Source organism: Mobula birostris, chromosome 2 (assembly GCF_030028105.1).
Source record: "Mobula birostris isolate sMobBir1 chromosome 2, sMobBir1.hap1, whole genome shotgun sequence".
NCBI lineage: Eukaryota > Metazoa > Chordata > Chondrichthyes > Myliobatiformes > Myliobatidae > Mobula > Mobula birostris.
The window spans coordinates 57,765,901-57,784,686 of NC_092371.1; the positions used below are offsets into that span (position 1 = coordinate 57,765,901).

An 18,786-nucleotide genomic window follows, 5' to 3' on the forward strand; every position below is an offset into this window, starting at 1 on the left:
TTGTGCTCAGACTTGCTGCTTGGTAGTTAGCAGGTCAGAGACGTCGCAGCTGCAAGCTCTGCATGCAACTTATGATGCATAGATCCTACTGAGTGTATGAATCTGTGTGGCATAATGACTGAACACCATCTTTCAACATGTTTTGGCATACATTCTAGTATTTTTAAGGAGGTCTGAGTGGACAGTGGCAGTACATGTAGCAGTATATCTTTAGCACAACATAAGAAGGTAAAATCCACAATTTATAGACTATTGTGTGACAATTGCAATCTTTTATCAGCATAGAAGCTTTTCCTGTCACAGTTCTAAAATTGGTGTATCATTAATTGTGCTTGAAGGCAAAGTAAGTTTAAATATTAGAACCCTGTTGCTGCCTGTGTAGCTGTATGAAAATTCACACTTTGTTTCATGGTATGAGTTAAATATTTATTCAGAGGAAAATCTTCCATTTCCCTCCAACGTTGAGGCAATTTTGTAGAAATCCTTATCAATTGGCTAGCTACATACTGTTGCATGTTAAAAATGGTATTGCCAATGCTAATCACAAAGTCGCATTATTACTTGACATGAAAATGCTGCAGAGAGAGACCTCTAGGCTGATTCTTGATGTCAGAACTGAAATATGGTTGCCAGGGTAAGCTGTAACTTTTCAGGAACACAAAGGTCTAAATCATTAAAAGATGAAAAGGCAACTTATTCCAGATAGCAGTGCTTCACAAAAAATAGAATTAAAATAAGAAATGATTTCTAAATCAAGTTGTGAAGCAGCCTCCCTGGACTCATTGAGAGTTGGTTGGATACTGAGGGAATGAAATTAACTTCCACTTATCTCTAATTAATGTAATGTGCACCATCATTGAAAATTTTTGAAGAAACCTTTGTTGGGAAAAAGCTTGAAAGAATGTGTGGCCTTTGAAAAGGGGCTGAATGAAGAGTATTAAGATTCTAAACCTTACAAGTTTCCACCTTCCCACCCAGTGGATCATCAGTCACAGCATTGATTTCTCTTCAGTTCTGAAAAGCACAAATATTCTCCTTTTCCAGTGACTATCTGTTTTCTTTTGGATGCCAAGATATTTAATAATTAATAAGAAAATGTTTGTGATTTAATGTATTACATTCATAAAATCTTAATATGCAAATTATAGACATCAAACAACTTACCTTTTTCTTAACAAACTAGGAATCACAATGCAAATTAAAGTATATTTTTCACTTCTGTAGATTTAACATGTAATGAGCATCTCTATTAAATACTACAGAGAAATGAGAAAATTGATATGGACATTAAAACTGTTACATTTAGGCTTAAGTTGCCTATTGCCAGTAGCACATTGCAATCCTTGCACTCAATTATGGCCTTCTGTGCACTTTGTATTATATTATTTCTCTGATAGAATCTTAAATGTTTGGCTGATTCTCCCTAGTGTTTCTAGAGGAAATCGTCAATGCTCAACTGCTTCCAGGTATGTAAATCTTAGATGTTCACAGGTCTACTAAATCCAGTATGTACTGATAGATGGATGTTGTGCCATCTGCCACTTACTGGACCTCTTATAGCAGATGCAGAGCTTAATTGTGCTGGGAGCTCCAGTATTATGAAGGATTTTAGACCACATTGATTTTACAATTGGACACCGAAAATGGAGATCAAGAAAAATAAGTTCAAACTTTGAATATTTTTAGATTTTGTTACTGCTTTAATGTGTTCATTTTCTGTGTTTTTGTAATCACGAGCAATTATAATTTTGAATGTCTCTGAATAATTGAGGTGCATTACTGTTGCAAAGGTTTGATTGGATGTGTGATACTACCCCTAAGTGGTCTCCTTTCATAGCCTATTGGCAATTTTGGAAATGTTGCCTGAGGCAATACCATTCCTTGCAGGACACTACCTAAGCAACACACACAAAATGTTGGGGGAGCTCAGCAGGCCAGGCAGTAACTATGGAAGACAGTACAGTCGACATTTCAAGTTAAGACCCTTTGGCAGGACAGCATGGTTAACCCCTACATCAGGGATGTGGGTGTGGAGTAAGATCTCAGCCTGACCTACCTGGCAAATATAGTTACTAGTTTCTGTAACGGTTGTGCAACAAAATTTGTGTCTTGGTTCTAGGAGTATGGCAGAGAATTAGGACATCACTGGCAATTCTGGGGAAAATGGAAAGAAAAACGTTACTAGAATGTTACCTGAGTTTTTTACTAGAATGTTACCTGGGATTCATCACCTAAGTTACAGAGAAAGGTTGAATAAGTTGGGTCTTTATTCTTTGGAGCGTAGAAGGTTGAGGGGGGACAATAGAGGTGTTTAAAATGATGAGGGGGTAGATAGAGTTGACGTGGATAGGCTTTTTCCATTGAGAGTAGGGAAGATTCAAACGAGGACATGAGTTGAGAGTTAGGGGGCAAATGATTAGGGGTAACATGAGGGGGAACTTCTTTACTCAGAGAGTGGTAGCTGTGTGGAGCGAGCTTCCAGCAGAAGTGGTAGAGGCAGGTTCGATATTGTCATTTAAAGTAAAATTGGATAGTTATATGGACAGGAAAGGAATGGAGGGTTATGGGCTGAGTGCAGTTCGATGGGACTAGGTGAGAGTAAGCGTTCGGCAAGGACTGGAAGGGCCGAGATGGCCTGTTTCCGTGCTGTAATTGTTATATGGTTATAAATAGGTTTCACCTTTCAAAAATGTGGAAAGTTGGTAAATGTTTGCATTGCTTGCTCATTAGAAAGTGTGCGTTTTTGTCAAATATCAAGGAATTGCACCTTGTAATCCATGAGGGGATAACCATATGAAAATAGTAAATGATAAAGGTAGGAAGGACTGCTAGTACAGAACAATAGTGAAATTTATCCAGGTGCAAACCTTTCCAATCTCTAGAGCAATGGTTCTCAAGCTTTTTATGCTGTAGATCGCTACTGTTAACCGAGGGGTCCATAGATCTTAGGTTGGGACCCCTGCTCTGGAGGAAGAAGAGCAATTACGATGTCACTAAACCTCCATGATAACAAATATGGAGTTTCTCCTGAAACAAAGTGGTAATAGAGTAAAGTTCTTAAATATTACGCCAGATCTGAAGTGCTGCTGAATTTTGAGTGCTTATGTTCTTTGTATTTGCTGTTCATGTTAAGTATGTGCTAAAATGTTTCAGAATTCTTTGGCTGTTGCCTGTCACTCCACAATTGCTGAAAGTATAAATTATTGACATGTTATCTTAAAGCCTCCTCCAGGATATACTGTAACTGTGCTACATTTTGAATCGAGACATGTCGTAACTTTCAAGCATCCACATGTTTCTATTACTCCCAACATTTGTATCTTAATCCCTCTTTTTGGTTACATGTGATTATATTCTGCAAGACATAATTTTATTTCAAGGTCAGAAATGTCTTTTTCTCTGCAGTGTAGTGATATTTTTATTTATTCCTAGTTGTCAAGATGGATGTTTATACTTGGGCTCACAGAGTCACCAAGCATGTCTTATTATTTTAACAAGTCCTTGTTTTTGAAGCCTACCATGAACATATTAATAGCTTAAGGGAGGGGACAGGAATATTCAATTTAATGGTCTTTAGGAAGGTCAAATTTGACGTAAGAGCTCTGGAAGTCTATTCTGAAGGGAGCCTGATTAAGACTATTGAGAGTTTGCACACCAGTTCACTTCAAGGACTGATGATTCTGTTTCTCTCACAGGATACTTTTCACAAGCCATAGGCGAAACAAAATTCTTCTTGTTGCTTCTGGGGACCTACCTGATGCTTTTCTTATTTATATTAATAAGAATTCTTCAGTCTTTAGTGTATAAATGCATTTTCCTTCATGCAAATAAATCAAGAGAGCTTTATATTTGTTGAAATTATGATTTTGATGAAGTTATTGACCAGAGCAGATTAAAACCCCAGTAATGCACCAGCTGTGATTACATTGATAATAAGTAAACAGTTGATATATTTATAACTATATTTTAGACAATGTATGTAATTGCATATTCTATGATTGGTAGTACTATTAAAATATAGTCTTATTTTAATAGCCTGTAATTGCTACCTAAATTAATTGGTGATGTACGGATTTTTTTTTGGAATGAGCGTATTTTGGAATTACGGCCAATTCCTATTTGCCCTTGAGCTGGTGATGATGAACCATCATCTTGAGCAGAGGCAAATGTGTCCAACAGAACAGCATACTTGGCCACCTCAGTAGGCAGTTGTGATGCGTACTGCTGTGAGTCTTGGGACACGGGTAAGGCTGAACTGAGGAAGCATAGCACATCCTTATCCTGAAGGACAGGTGAGCTTTGTTGACAATCCAGTAGTTTGGTAGTCTTCATTATTAAGTTGGTACTTTTATTTTTAAATACTGCATTTTTGATTAAAATCAGTCAATTAACCTGGAATAAATAAATTCTAAGCTACAATATAGGATTTAAACTTGACTCTTTTTTTAAAAAAATTAGTCTAGTACTAGCCTATGATGAAACCACGGCACCACCATTGTGTTCCATGTTAGAAACTTTAGGAATTACAATTTGTTTAAATATTTATGACTTGCAAAAATTCTTGAGAATGAATATTACTGTACAGTTAAATTTTAATTTGTAAGTAACGAACTACCGAGAAGAGGGACTAGTGCCACCTGATGAAGGGTCCTCTGCTGGAAATGCTAGCTCTCCTGAGATGTTTGGTCAGCTCTGATGTTTCCGCATGTGCTGCCTGACTATTGAGTCTTTTCAGCATTCTCTTTTAACTTTTATAGGGTCCCAGTTATAGAGAAGCAGCAAGGCAAAGGGCTCACCAAGTTCACACTGACTATTAACCAAGCACTCGTTCCACACATCACCTGAGGTCTGGATTGAACCTGGGTCTCTGGCACTGTGAAGCAGCAGTTCTATTAATTGCACACTATGCTGTTGTCAATCACAATGTAACTGAAAGACTGTGTTTCCTTTGCAAAGGCATGAATGTTTGAGAAGTCAGAAATACATGCACTATACAGAGCAGAATTGTGTACATAATGGTCTACTTCTACATGTAGTTGACTATGTATGCATTTTATCAAATGATTTCTCAAAATCAGTTGCCCTTCTAAACTTTTATTCTGCTTCCAGACTAAATAACACAGTACATTGTTTGCCAACATTTTTTTGCATATGCATGGGCATGGACTGTTATTTCAGTGTAGTTTTGTAGAAAGCAAGAAGTTTACTAAATGGATCAATCATGTCGAGTTTGTTCAGTAGCAGCAGAACTAAACATGACAGCTCTGATATTGAGGTAGAAATAATAGGAAATACCATAAGCTTTAACTATTGCAGAGCAAACTTGCATATGAGATATGTCATACTTTCAATATCTTCTGTTGCATAACATGCTTTGCAACATTTTTTTATTTGAAGCTCGTTGTCTCATTGCAATAATGGAATTACAGTAATAATAATTGTGGTCATTCATTAAATGCCAACCATGTGTTGTTAGTAGCAACCATACTTCAGGCACAACTTTATGGGTTCAAAGTGCAAGTCCCACTCAGAATTTCCAGCACAGAAATCTAGATGTGCTTCAATGGAGAATTGAAGGAGTGGTAAGTCACAGTGCAATGTTTTTGATGAAAAATTAAATTAAGGTTGTGGCCCACTAGTCCTACTGTTTCCTAAGGTTGATATAAAAGGTGACATTATTTTGTCACTTCTGTTGCCTTTGTTACCAAAGCTGACGTTATTTTGAAGAAATGAATACTGTAATGTCCAGCTGGGGAAGATGGTGCCAGTGAGTAACTCAACCAAGGACGACATCCTCTAAGTGGTTCACAAAACTTCTGTCACTTCTTTTTCTTTCAAATTTCATTGTGTTACTGTTGGAGCCTGTGATCCACACTATGGTGGTGTGTTTTCAGGCCAACTGAGCGACCTGGCACTTCGCCATCTCCAAGGTGGTTCTGTGAGGTTTTGAGTGGTGTGTGGCCTGGAGATGGGGTGCAAGCCCATTATGGACCGATCTTGTAAGTAAAGCATCGAAAAAGGTTGAAATTGTCAAGGCAAGAGCGGAAGGTAAGCAGGTGTCAGTGCCATCTACCAGCCTCTGGTTCTCTGCTGCTGGAGTAAGGTGCATGTGGTGGTCTCTCTCTCCCTCTTGCTCCATGCTACCACAGGATGATGCCAGAGTCCTGGGTCTTAGGCAAGGTTTAATCATGCAGTTTGTGGATTGGACTGTAGCTCACATTATGATGTGTGTTTGGTTTCTGGTTGCTCTTTTTTGCTACTATATTTTTAAATTTGTTTAGGATGGACTGACTCTGTGGCCTGAAGTTAACAAATGACACAGAGCTCGGTTGAACAGAACTGAGCTGAACTGCATATGCCTGGACCGGTTGGATAATTTGTGGTTTGGTGTTCTATATTCTGTATTTCAAATTTTTTTTTGCCGTTTGTGTGATTTGTTCTTCTTTTTGCATGTTGGAGGTTTGATGTTTCTCTTTCTTTGTTTCATGGCTATCTGTGGGAAGACATACATACTTTGATAATAAATGTACTTTGAATCTTAATTCTTGGCTTCTTTCCCAAAACTTTTAACCCTCCATCAAAATCAAAAGGATCAAACTATCATATAATTTCCTACATTCTCACTTGAGAATTGTTGTATACACATTGACTGCATTCTTTCCTGTGTTACAATATGATTACACTTCAGGTGTGTCAACTTGGCAGTGAAGAGCTTTGAGCTGATCTGAAACTGTGGAAAGCATGATTTTTATAGGCCTTTTTAATTGTACAAGTCCTAGTGGGAGAAGATTGGAAAAGAAATCTTGTCAATGCATGTTATTGTCCCAAACTGTAAGTGTGGTGGTAAATTTCAAGTACTGCTTGTTTGTTGATCAGGTGCATACACATTATTGGCATTTTTTCCTCTCGACATCATTACCCTTCCTTTTAAGCTTCTTGTCTCATTCACCATCTTATCCAACTCTGTCAGTAAAGTTTTTTTTTGTCAGCAGTTCATTGTTTAGACTCACTGACCTCTACCTGCTCTTTCCCTGCTGTTTTATCTTTGTGTTTTTTTTCCCTTCATTAAACCTCTGCTTGCTGTTACATCCAGTTTTGCTATCCACCTGTGTGCTCGCTGTTCATGGGGTTGTAGGCAAATGGCTGTCATTGCAACATTTGCCTCCTACATCCCCATTTTCACCCAATTAGTGCTTGTATTCCACTGTGTCCCATATGAATTCCTCCCACGAATTACTGCTTTGAGTTGATGTTTTATGGTACAGTTGCCATGTTTGCAATTTTAATTTCAGGTTGCATGTTGACTCCAACCAGCCTAGCTGTGCAAAGTTCAGGTTTGGCTGCTGAATTCTGAAGAGTTATTTTTCATTATTTTTGGCTATTAAGGAGCTTAGCAACTATCCACTTCTACAGCAACAAGCAACAAGCTGCAAGACCATACTGCGGTGAGCAGCAACTGCAGGAGGAAAGGAATTGCTGAGGTCTTTCCACTGATGCTTCTCAACAACTGTGTTCTTCCAGTAAATTGTCTGTTGCTCCAGATTCTAGCATCTCTTGTCACTTGTGTGTCCACTCTCTTCTATAGGTTCAAGTATTGATTCCCTTCCTTGCTTGCTTGTCATAATGATGCTAACAACTGACAAAGTTTGCTCCTCCTTCTGTAGCCTAAATAATTTTTTAAAAATTAGTCATAGAGAATGCAAATGAGCCCTTCTGTGGGGTATGTCTATCAATTACCTATCTACACTTTTCCCATTCACTTGCACTTATTCTCCTGTGACAACACATTTCATTTGCACATCTTAACACTGCATAAGTGTGGTAAAGGTCTCTGCATTCACCTCCTAGATTCCAGTCCCATAGTTTGAAACCGATATTTGCTCAAACCCCCTCTAAATCGCCAATCCCTTAATCGCATGCTCTCTAGTTAAAGACACCCCTGTGAAGGGAAATTCTTGTATACCTGAAATGAGTACTTTGTTAACTTATTCTGCTCCAAAGAAAACGAACCTAATCTCTCCTCATAGCTCAAATATTCCATCCAAAGTAACTGGAACTGCACATGGTATCCCAACTTGGGCTTAATTAATATTTTAAATGCTTACACCATAACCTCTGTGCTCTTGTACTCTTTCGCAATGATTTAATATGATTCCTTAACCTCCTTATCTACCTGGCCTGCAGCCTGCAAGGATCCTTGGATGTGTACACCAAGGTACCTCTGTCATTAAATCCTACCATTATTGTGGACATATTTTCCAAATTAGTCATTTCAAGTTGTATCCTTGTATTTTTCAGTGTCAAATTCCATTTGTCACTTATCTGCCCATCTTACCAAATTATCAATGTCATACTGTAATCAAGAACTTCCATCCTCACTAACCACAACACTAATTTTTGTATTATATGCAAATAACATTCACATGTCCCATGCCACACATTTCTGATGTTGTTCTTGATTAGCCACAATTTTATTCTTATGAGTAACTGCAAATCTAAAACCTGAGTGTTTGATGCTGCAGACTTTGTGTCTGTGGTGCTAATTTAATTTCCTTGTCCAGCTGCTTACTCTCACTAATCAAACAATGAGCTTCCTTGGTGTTGACATCCAGGTGCATTTTAAATTCTGCTTGATCTTGTCTGATGCTAATACCATCCTTTATGCCTCTTATCATGCGCAGGCCCAGTGTTTTCATTATTTTTCAATTTAAAGCTTGCACAGATGTTAATTCATCCTGAACTCTCAAACTTCCCTAATGAAATTCGCTCTTTCTATCTTCCTTCACCTTTAATAGCCTCCTTCCTCTCAGAATATTAGTTTTAAATTGCTGGTTTTCTTCATTGAAATCCAAGTGTAACCTTGTCCACCCATGTACTGGCACCACCTTTAGCCCCACTATTCGAATACTATCAATTCACCTAATGGTTCTGCCCAGTGCAATCCATTGCTGCACCAACAACATGTTTGGGGAGGTTGGGGAATGACCTAGTGGAAGAAGGCCACAACAGTCAGGACTCTGGCACTGAGCCTGGTTCTGTGGTTCAGCAAGGAAGGCGGGAGAAGAGGCCGCCTATATTGATAGGGAATCACTATTTAGAACAGACAGGAGGTTCTGTGGACGAGAATGAGATTCCTGGATGGTATCTGCCTCCTGGGCACCGGGGTCAGGGATATCTTGGATTAAGTTCATAGCATTTTTAAGTGGGGAAGTGAGCAGCAAGAGGTTGTGGTCCAGGTCAGTACCAGTAACATGGGTAGGAAAGACGATGAGTTTGTGCAAAATGAGTCAGGGAGTTGGGTGCTATGTTAAAGGATAGGACTTCAGGGATGTGATCTCAGGATAGCTACCAGTGCCATGAGCTACTGAGCTCATAAATAGAAAGGTAATACAGTTTAACACATGGCTAAGGAGTTGCTGCAGGAGGAAAGGCTTCAGATTTTTGGATCATTGGGCTCTTGCAGGGAAGATGGGACCTGTACAGGCAGAATGTTTTGCAACTGAACTGGAGGGGAATATCTTTGTGAGGAGGTTTGTTAGTGCTGCATGGTGCAGTGGGGGGGGGGGGTGGTTGTGGATGTGGTTTAGACTAGAGTTACAGGGGATGGGAACCAGAGCACCTAACCAGATAATGGAATGGTCGTGGGGAAAAATGCTAAGCCCACAAAGCCAGGGATCAAAAGGTTGAGTGTGGCTGGACTAATATTTTGAGTTGTGTTTACTTCAATGCAGGAAAGGCAATGAGCTTAGGGTATGGATCATCACACAGTATCAGAAAGGATCTGGCAAGTGTGGATTGGGACAGGTTGTTTTTCAGGCAACGATGTGCTTAGTTACTGGAAGGCATTCAGAAGAGAAATATTGAGAGTACAAAGTTTGTATGTTCTTGTCAGAATAAAAGGTTAACAGGTTTAGGGAATCTTAGTTTTAGAGAGATATTGAGGCCCTGGTGGTGGTGAAGAAGAAGAAGGAGGAGGAGGGACATAGCAGGTATAGACAAGAAGGAACAATTGAGGTATTTGAGGAGTATAAGAAATGCAAGAGAACACTTAAGGAGGGAATCTGGAGAGCAAAAAGATGCAATGAATTTGCTCTAGCAGACAAGGTGAAGGAGAATCCCAAGGGTTTCTATAGATATATTAAGAGCAAAAGGAGAGCAAGGGACAAAATCAGTTATCAGGAAGATTGGAGTGGTCAACTCTGCATGGACATGAAAGAGATTGGAAATACAGGTGTGGCCCGCTTTTCGAATGTTCCCTTTACGACACCTCGCTGTTACGAAAGACCTACATTAGTTACATGTTTTCGGTAACAGAAGGTGTTTTCACTGTGAGGAAAAAGGCAATGCGCGATAAAAGGCAGTGTGCGCCCCAAGCAGCAAAGCTCCTCCCCCGGAACTGCGTTCTAGCCGGCATTGCTTAAACACATGCCTGTGAGCATCTGTGCTTTATGTCAATTTACTTTGAGTATCCGTTTGCAAGATGAGTTCCAAGGTATCGGAAAAGCTTAAAAGAGCTTGTAAGGGTGTTGCACTTAGCGTAAAACTAGACATAATTAAGCGTTTTGATCGTGGTGAATGAAGTAAGGACAAAGTGAGTTTGGCTTGTGGAAGTTGCGAAGATGATGTTGAAGAGGTTTTGGCATCCCATGACCAAGAACTGATAGATGAAGAGCTGATGCAATTGGAAGAGGAAAGGGCAACAAACGAAACCGAATGCAGTAGCGAACGGACCAAAAGTGAAGTCGTCCAGACACTGAACATGAAGCAACTGCGTGAGATTTTCACTGCAATGGTTGCAGAAATGTACAACTTTAATTTTGAAAGGGTACATAGGTTTAGGGCATATTTGCAGGATGGTTTGAGTACTTACAAAGAACTGTATGATAGAAAAATGCGCGAGGCTAAGCAGTCAAGCATACTGTCGCTTTTCAAGCCTTCCACATCAGTCACAGCAGACAACAAACCTTGACCTTCGACATTGAGGCAGGCAGAGATAGAAGAAGATGACCTGCCTGCCCTGATGGAAACAGACGATGATGAGATGACACCTCAGTGTCCCATCACCCCAGTGGTCCCAACCTCCAGGCTGCAGACCGATACATTGCTGCGAAGCATGCCATGGTGCAGCAGTAGCCGGGATGCACCCAGCGCATCTTTAAGAAAAAAGCCAAAATAAACAAGCTAACTAATTAGGTGCCACCCGGCACGTAAATGTCGGCCCAAATCAGAGCCGATTGCCGATTGCATCGCCTCTGATCTGGGCTGACATCTACGTGCCGAGCGGCACCTAATTAATTAGATTGTTTATTTTGACTTTTTTCTTAAAGATGTGCTGGGTGCGTCCTGGCCACCACTGCACCCCTGCATTCTTCGCGGATCGGTGTCCTTATGCGGCCTGGAGGTTGGGGGCCACTGCACCACCCCAACCTCCGACGACTCAGTCTAACACACCATGATCAATGTGCTCAACAAGCTGTCTTCCTGATTCCCGTAAGTGATACTACACTGTACATATATTATTTCTACTTTATATAGGCTGTGTATTTTTATGTGTTATTTGGTATGATTTGGCAGCTTCTTAGCTTAAGGGTTACTGCAGAGAGTGTTTCTGCCGAGAGCGCTTGCCTGAGATTTTCGCTACGGTGGGCAGTGCGACAATGATTGTAGAAAAGTATTTCTACTTTATATAGGCTGTGTATTTATCATATCATTCCTGCTTTTACTATATGTTACCGTTATTTTAGGTTTTATGTGTTATTTAGCATGATTTGGTAGGTTATTTTTTGGGTCTGCGAACGATCACAAATTTTTCTCATATACAGGTGTCCCCCGCTTTTTGAACGTTCGCTTTATGAAACCTCACTGTTACGAAAGACCTACACTAGTTCCCTGTTTTCGCTTTCAGAAGGTGTTTTCACTGTTATGAAAAAAAAGCAGCGCGTGATAAAAGGCAGCACGCGCCCTGAGCAGCCGCTCTCTCCCAGATTCGGAATGGCATTCTCACCGGCATTGCTTAAACACATGCCTGTAAGCAGCCGTTTGCAAGATGAGTTCTATGGTATCAGAAAAGCCTAAAAGAGCTCGTAAGGGTGTTACACTTAGCGTAAAACTAGACATAATTAAGCATTTCGATCGTGGTGAACGAAGTAAGGACAAAGTGAGTTAGGCTTGTGGAAGCTGATGAACATGATGTTGAAGAGGTTTTGGCATCCCATGACCAAGAACTGATAAATGAAGAGCTGATGCAATTGGAAGAAGAAAGGATAACAATCGAAACCGAATGCAGTAGCGAACTGAACATGAAGCAACTGCGTGAGATTTTCGCTGCATTGTTAAAGTACGACTTTAATTTTGAAAGGGTACGTAGGTTTAGGGGATATTTGCAAGATGGTTGAGTCCTTACAAAGAACTGTATGATAGAAAAATGCACCAGGCTCAGCAGTCAAGCAAGCCTTCCACATCAACCACAGCAGACAACGAACCTCGACCTTCGACATCGAGGTGGGCAGTCATAGGAGAAGATGAGCTGCCAGCTCTAATGGAAACAGACGACGAGATGACACCTCAGTGTCCCACCACCCCAACACCCAGGCCACGGACAAATACCGATTCGCGGAGAATATAGCAGTAGCCGCGAGGCACACAGCACATCTTTAAGAAAAAATACGAAATAAACCTGCTAATTAATTAGGTGCCACCCGATACGTAATTTTCGGCCCAGACCAGAGATGAAGCAATCGGAAATCGGCACTGATCTGGGCCAATAATTAGGTGCTGGGCGGCACCTAATTAATTAGCATGTTTATTTTGGCTTTTTTCTTAAAGATGTGTTGGGTGCCTCCCGGCTACCGCTGCATGCTTCGCGGCAATGTATCGGTTGGCGGCCTGGAGGGTGGGGGCCACTGCACCACCCAAACTGCGACGACTTAGTCTAACACACTACCATCAATTCCTGTACGTGATACTACACTGTACATACATTATTTCTACTTTATATAGGCTGCGTATTTTTACGTGTTATTTGGTATGATTTGGCAGCTTCATAGCTTAAAGGTTACTGGAGAGCGCTTGCACCGTGTTTTTGCCGAGAGCGCTTGCGTGAGATTTTTGCTACGGAGAACAGTGCAGTAATGATTGTGGAAAAGTATTTCTACTTTATATAGGCTGTGTATTTATCATATCATTCCTGCTTTTACTATGTGTTACTGTTATTTTAGGTTTTATGTGTTATTTGGCATGATTTGGTGGGTTATTTTTGGGTCTGCAGATGCTCACAAAATTTTTTCCATATAAATAAATGGTAATTGCTTCTTCGCTTTACGACATTTTGGCTTACGAACCGTTTCATGGGATCGCTCTACCTTCGGATGGCGGGGGAAACCTATAAGTGGTAATTGCTTCTTCACTTTACGACATTCCGACTTACGAACCGTTTCATAGGAACGCTGTACCTTCGGATAGCGGGGGAAACCTGTATTCTAAATGATTCTTTTTGCATTGTGTATTTTTGGGAGACAGACACGGAGTATATAGAAATAGGGCAAATCAACAGAGAGGTCATGGATCGTATACAAATTACCGAAAAGGAAATGTTTGCTCTCTCAAGGCAAGTTAAGGTGGATAAATCCCCAGGGTCTGGCATGGTGCTCCCCCAGACATTGTGTGAGGCTAGTGCAAAAATTGCAGAGGTCCTATCAGAGATATTTAAAACATTCCTAGCAAACATAGAACATAAAACAGTACAGCACAGTACTGGCTCTTCGGCCCACAATGTTGTGCCAACCCTTATAAACCCTGCCTCCCATATAACCCTTCACCTTAAATTCCCCCATATACCAATGGACGAGGTGCTGCAAGATAGCTAATGTTGCTACGTTGTTTAAGAAAGGCTCTGAAGATAAGCTGTGATAATAAAGGCCAGTGAGCCTGACATAAGTAGTGGTCAATTTATTGGAAGGTACTCTGAGGGAGTGGATAGACAGGGACTGATTAGAGTAGTTAACATGGTTTTGTGTATGGTAGGTTATGTATAACCAATCTTAGAATTTTTCGAGTAAGTTACCAGTAAGGTTGATGAAGGCAAGACAGTGGATGTTGTCCACATGGATTTTAGCAAGGCCATTGACAAGGTTCCACATGGGAGGGTAGTTAAGAATGTTCAGTCACTTGGCATTCGGGATGAGATAGTAAATTGGATTAGATATTGGCTTTGTGGGAGAAGCCAGAGAGTGGTAGTAGAGTATTGCCTCTCTGACAGGAGGCCTGTGACTAGTGGTGTACTTCAGGTATCTTTGCTGGGTCTATTGTTGTTTGTCATCTGTGCCAACGTTTTGGATGATAATGTAGTGAACTAGATCAGCAGTTTATGAATGACACCAAATTGAGGGCGCAGTGAACAGCAAGGAAGGCGGTCAAAACTTGCAGCGGAATATGGACCAGTTGGAAAAATGGGCTAAAAAATGGCGGGTGGAATTTAATGCAGACAAATGTGAGATGTTATACTTTTGGAGGACAACCAGGGGACAGCTTGCATGGTGAGCAGATATGGAAATACATTTTAAAAGATTTTTTATTTAGAGATACAGCATGGGAACAGGCCTTTCTGTCCCAAAAAGACACACTACTCAGCAACCAACCTATCTTAACACTATTCTAATCACAGGACAATTTACAATGGCCAATTAACCTACTAAATGGTACGTATTCGGCCTGTAGGAGGAAACACAATAGTCATGGGGAGAACATACAAGTTCCTTACAGACAACGCCAGAACTGAACTCCAAACCCAAGTTGTAATGGCACCACTCCTACGCTGCTCTGGCAGCCTACATGTCCATAATTCCTTGAAAGTAGATCAGGTCATAAAGTGAACTTCATAAATCAAAGCATTGAGTATGGAAATTGGGATATTATATTGAAGATGTACAAGACATTGGTGAGGCCTAATTTGGAGTAGTGTGTGCAGCTTTGGTCACCTACGTACGGAAAAGATATCAGTAAGATTGAAATGTGCAGTGAAAACTTACAAGGATGTTGCCAGGACTTGAGGACCTCAGTTATAGGGAAAGGTTGAATAGCTCAGGACTTTGTTCACTGGAACATAGGAGAATGAGGGGAGCTTTGATAGAGGCATACAGACTTATGAGGGATATAGTTAGGGTAAATGCAAACAGGGTTTTTTCCACTGAGGTTGAGCAATACTAGAACTAGAGGTCATGGATTAAGAGTGAAAGGTGAGGGGGAAACATGAGGGGGAACTTCTTTATTCAGAGGGTGGACGGAGTGTGGAATGAGTAAGTTGTGGATTCTGGTTCAATTTCAATACTTAAGAGAAATTTGGATAGGTACATAGATAGAAGGGATATAGAGGGCAGTAGCCTGGGCTCAGGTCAATGGGACTAGGCAGATTAATAGTTTGACATGGACTAGGAGACTAAAGGGCCTGTTTCTGTGCTGTAGTGTTTTATCCTGAGCTAAACCTTCTCTCACATTTGCCATCGCAGAACAGAACACTTGCCTGACCAGCAAGCTTCTTTCTTCACTCCCTTTTGATTGCCTTCTGAAACATCTTATTTGAATATTTTGTAGCAACCTCCCTTTCTTGTGAGATGCATCCCATGAATTGAGAAGTACTTTCTAATGCAATTTGATGCCTCATAATGTTTTACTATTGTATTTCATAGCCATTATTAACGTGTATATTAATATTTATAGCGGTAAATTCACTTTCCTTGGATTTTGACCTTCTCTAAATATTCAACTGATTATCCATTTGCCATTTATGATGATCTGGCTTTATTTTGCTTGAATCCAACAGTGGTTTTTCACATATCAGAGGCCTGATTTCTCCCTCCCGCCCCCCCAATGTCAGTAGTTTAAAGTAGCTGCGTATATCACAGAAGTGGGTTGCACAATAGATTGCAACTCAAGCTCACGCCTGAAAGGAATAAGGTGTTTACTTGGGCAGGAATCACCAAAAAGTGTTTAAAATAACAGGAAATCAGTCTGAAATTCAGTCATTCTGGTAAGAAATTAGCATTCTCAGACACGGCAGCCTTTGTGGGGCCAACCAAAGGTACAATTGTCATTTTTAAATGTACATTTTTTATGATGGCAAGACCCTGCTAGACATTAGGAATCTAAAAGTACTGCAGGTCTACGCCAGTCAGAGAGTTGTTTGTTGGTGGAGAAACTGAAGGAGCTGGACTTGCTATGGTCCATTCTGCCTCCTGCAAAGAGGTGTTGATGTTGTACGGTGAAGGCTGGGGCACTGAGGTGAGTGGTATTCATGGGAATATTGATCATAATTCCTTGAACATGGCATCACAGGTAGATAAGGTCATAAAAAGGGCTTTTGGCACATTGACCTTCACAAATCAGGATTTGGATGTTATGTTGAAGGTGTACAACTCATTGGTGAGGCTGAATTTGGAGTATTCTGTGCAGTTCTGGTCACCGACCTATATATGAGAAGGATATCTATAAGTCTGGAAAAAAAATAGAATTTACAAGGATGTTGCCAGGACTTGAGGAACTGAGCTACAGCCAAAGCATGAATATAGAATGTAAGATAATATAGCACAGTACAGGCCCTTTGGCCAACCTAGTGGCAACCTTTAATCTACTGCAAGATCAATTTAACATCTTTTCCCATACAGCCCTCTATTTTTCTTTCATCCAACTGCTTATCTAAGAATATTAAATGCCTTTTAAGGAATCTGTCAAACAGAATGCTCTTACCACAGTGTGTTTATAAAAAAAATCCTCTAATATTCCCCCCATACTTTCCTCAAATCTCTAAAATTATGCCCCCACATATTACACCTGAACTTAAGGTGGACCAATATCATTACAGGCAGGTTTAATAGAGCTGTTGGGGAGGTGTTAAACTAATATGACAGGGGTAGGAGTCATCGGAGTGATAGGGCTGAGGATGGGACAAATTGTGTGCAAGTCAACACACAAAATGCTGAAGAGACTCATCTGGTTAGGCAACATCCATGGGAATGAATAAGAAGGTGAAGGAGGGGAAGGAGGGTAGCTAGAAGGTCATAGGTGAAGCCAGGTGGATAGGAAAGGTAAAAGGCTGGAGTGGAAGGAATATTTTAGGAGAGGAGAGTGTACCATAGGAGAAAGGGAAGGAGGAGAGAACCCAGGGAGAGGTGAAAAGCAGCTGAGAAGAGGTAAGGGGCCAGAGTGGGGAACAGAAGTAGAGGAGAGGATGAGGGAATTTTTAAAATGTTTTAAAATTTTTTTACTGGAAGAAGAAATTGATATTCATCTCATCAGGTTGGAGCTACTCAGATCCCCCACCCTGAGGGTAGCCTCACCATAGCACAAGCAGAGGCAATGAACCAACATATTGGAACAGGAATGGGAATTGGAAATAAAATGTTTGACCACTGAGAAGTTTCGCTTTAGGCTTATGGAGGGGAGGTGCTTGATGAAGAGGTCCTCCAGTTTACAATGGGCCTCAGGAGTGTAGAGGAGGCTGCATTGGGAGCACTGGACACAATGGACGACCCCTGTAGATTTGCAGGTGAAGTGATGCCTCACTTGGAAGGATTGCTTGGGTCCCTGAATGGAGGTGTGGAAGGAGGTGAATGGGCAGGTGTAGCACTTAGGCCAGTTATAAGGAGGGAGATTAGTGGAGAGGGAGCGATCCCTGTGGAAAGTGGAGTGGGGGGGAGGGTAAAGATATGTTTGGTGGTTGGATCTCTTTGGAGATGGTGGAAGTTGCAGAGAATAATGTGTTGGATGCAGAGGCTCATGAGGTGGTAGGTGAGAACAGGAGGAACTCTTAACACTGTTAAGGTAGCATGAAGAGGATGTGAGCACCGATACGGGTAAAGGCAGCATCAGTGGTGGAGGAAGGGAAACCCCAGCCTTTAAAGAAGGAGGACATCTCTGGCGGAAATGGAAAGCCAAAACCTGGAAACAGCTGCTGCAGAGATGGAGGAACTGAGAAAAAGGAGTAGCATTTTTACAGGAGACAGGATGGAAAGAGGTATAGTCAAGATGACTGTGGGAATCGATGGGTTTATAAAAGATGTTGGACAACAACTTGGACAGATCGAGAAAGAGGAGGGAGGTGACAGAAATGGGCCAAGTGAATTTAATGGCAGGGTGGAAGTTGAAGGCAAAGTTGATAAAATTGGTGAGCTCAGCATGTGTGTCTGAGCAGCACCAATATAGTCATCACTGTAGCAGAGGAAGCGCTGGGGAGCATTACCAGGAGAGCTTGGAACATGGACTGTGCTATGTCGTCTATGAAAAGGCAGGCATAGTTGGTGTCTACGCAGGTACCCATGGCTACCCCTTGAGTCTGAAGAAAGTGGGAGGAGCTGTAGGAAAAATTATTGAATGTGAGGAACAGTTCTGCCAGATGGAGGTGTGTGGTGGTGGTGGGGAACTGGTTGCTTCTTCTATTGAGAAGGAAGCAGAGAATTTCAAGTCATTCTTGATGGGGGTTAGAAGTGTTTAGGGTCTGCACATCCATGGTGAAAATGAAGCAGTAATGGCCAGGGAATTGAAAGTTACTCAGGAGACTGAGAGTGTGAAAAGTGTCACAGATGTAGGTGGGAAGGGACAGAACCAACAGGGGTTAGAATTCTGTCAAGGTATGAGTACTGGAGTTCAGTGGGGTAGGATCAGGCAAAGACAATGGGCCTACCTGAACAGTCAGATTTGTGGATCTTGGGTAGAAGGTAGAAGTAAGCAGTGTTGGGTGAGGGGACTATGAGTTTGGTGGCAGTGGATGGGAGCTCTCTAGAGTTAATGAGGTCA

General features: G+C 41.1%; 1 protein-coding gene across 2 annotated transcripts in view; it reads left to right on the forward strand.

Moving 5' to 3' along the window:
• The window catches only part of xkr7b (XK, Kell blood group complex subunit-related family, member 7b), a 242,500-nt gene that overhangs the window by 39,144 nt on the left and 184,570 nt on the right, over nt 1-18,786 (forward strand). The window contains exon 1 of one of the 2 annotated variants that reach the window (XM_072277136.1): nt 16,226-16,275. The exons of the other annotated variant lie outside the window; for it this stretch is intronic. The gene's annotated coding sequence lies outside the window, so the exon portion shown is untranslated. Of the gene's footprint in view, nt 1-16,225; nt 16,276-18,786 lie in introns of those variants that run through there. 2 annotated transcript variants of the gene reach the window in all.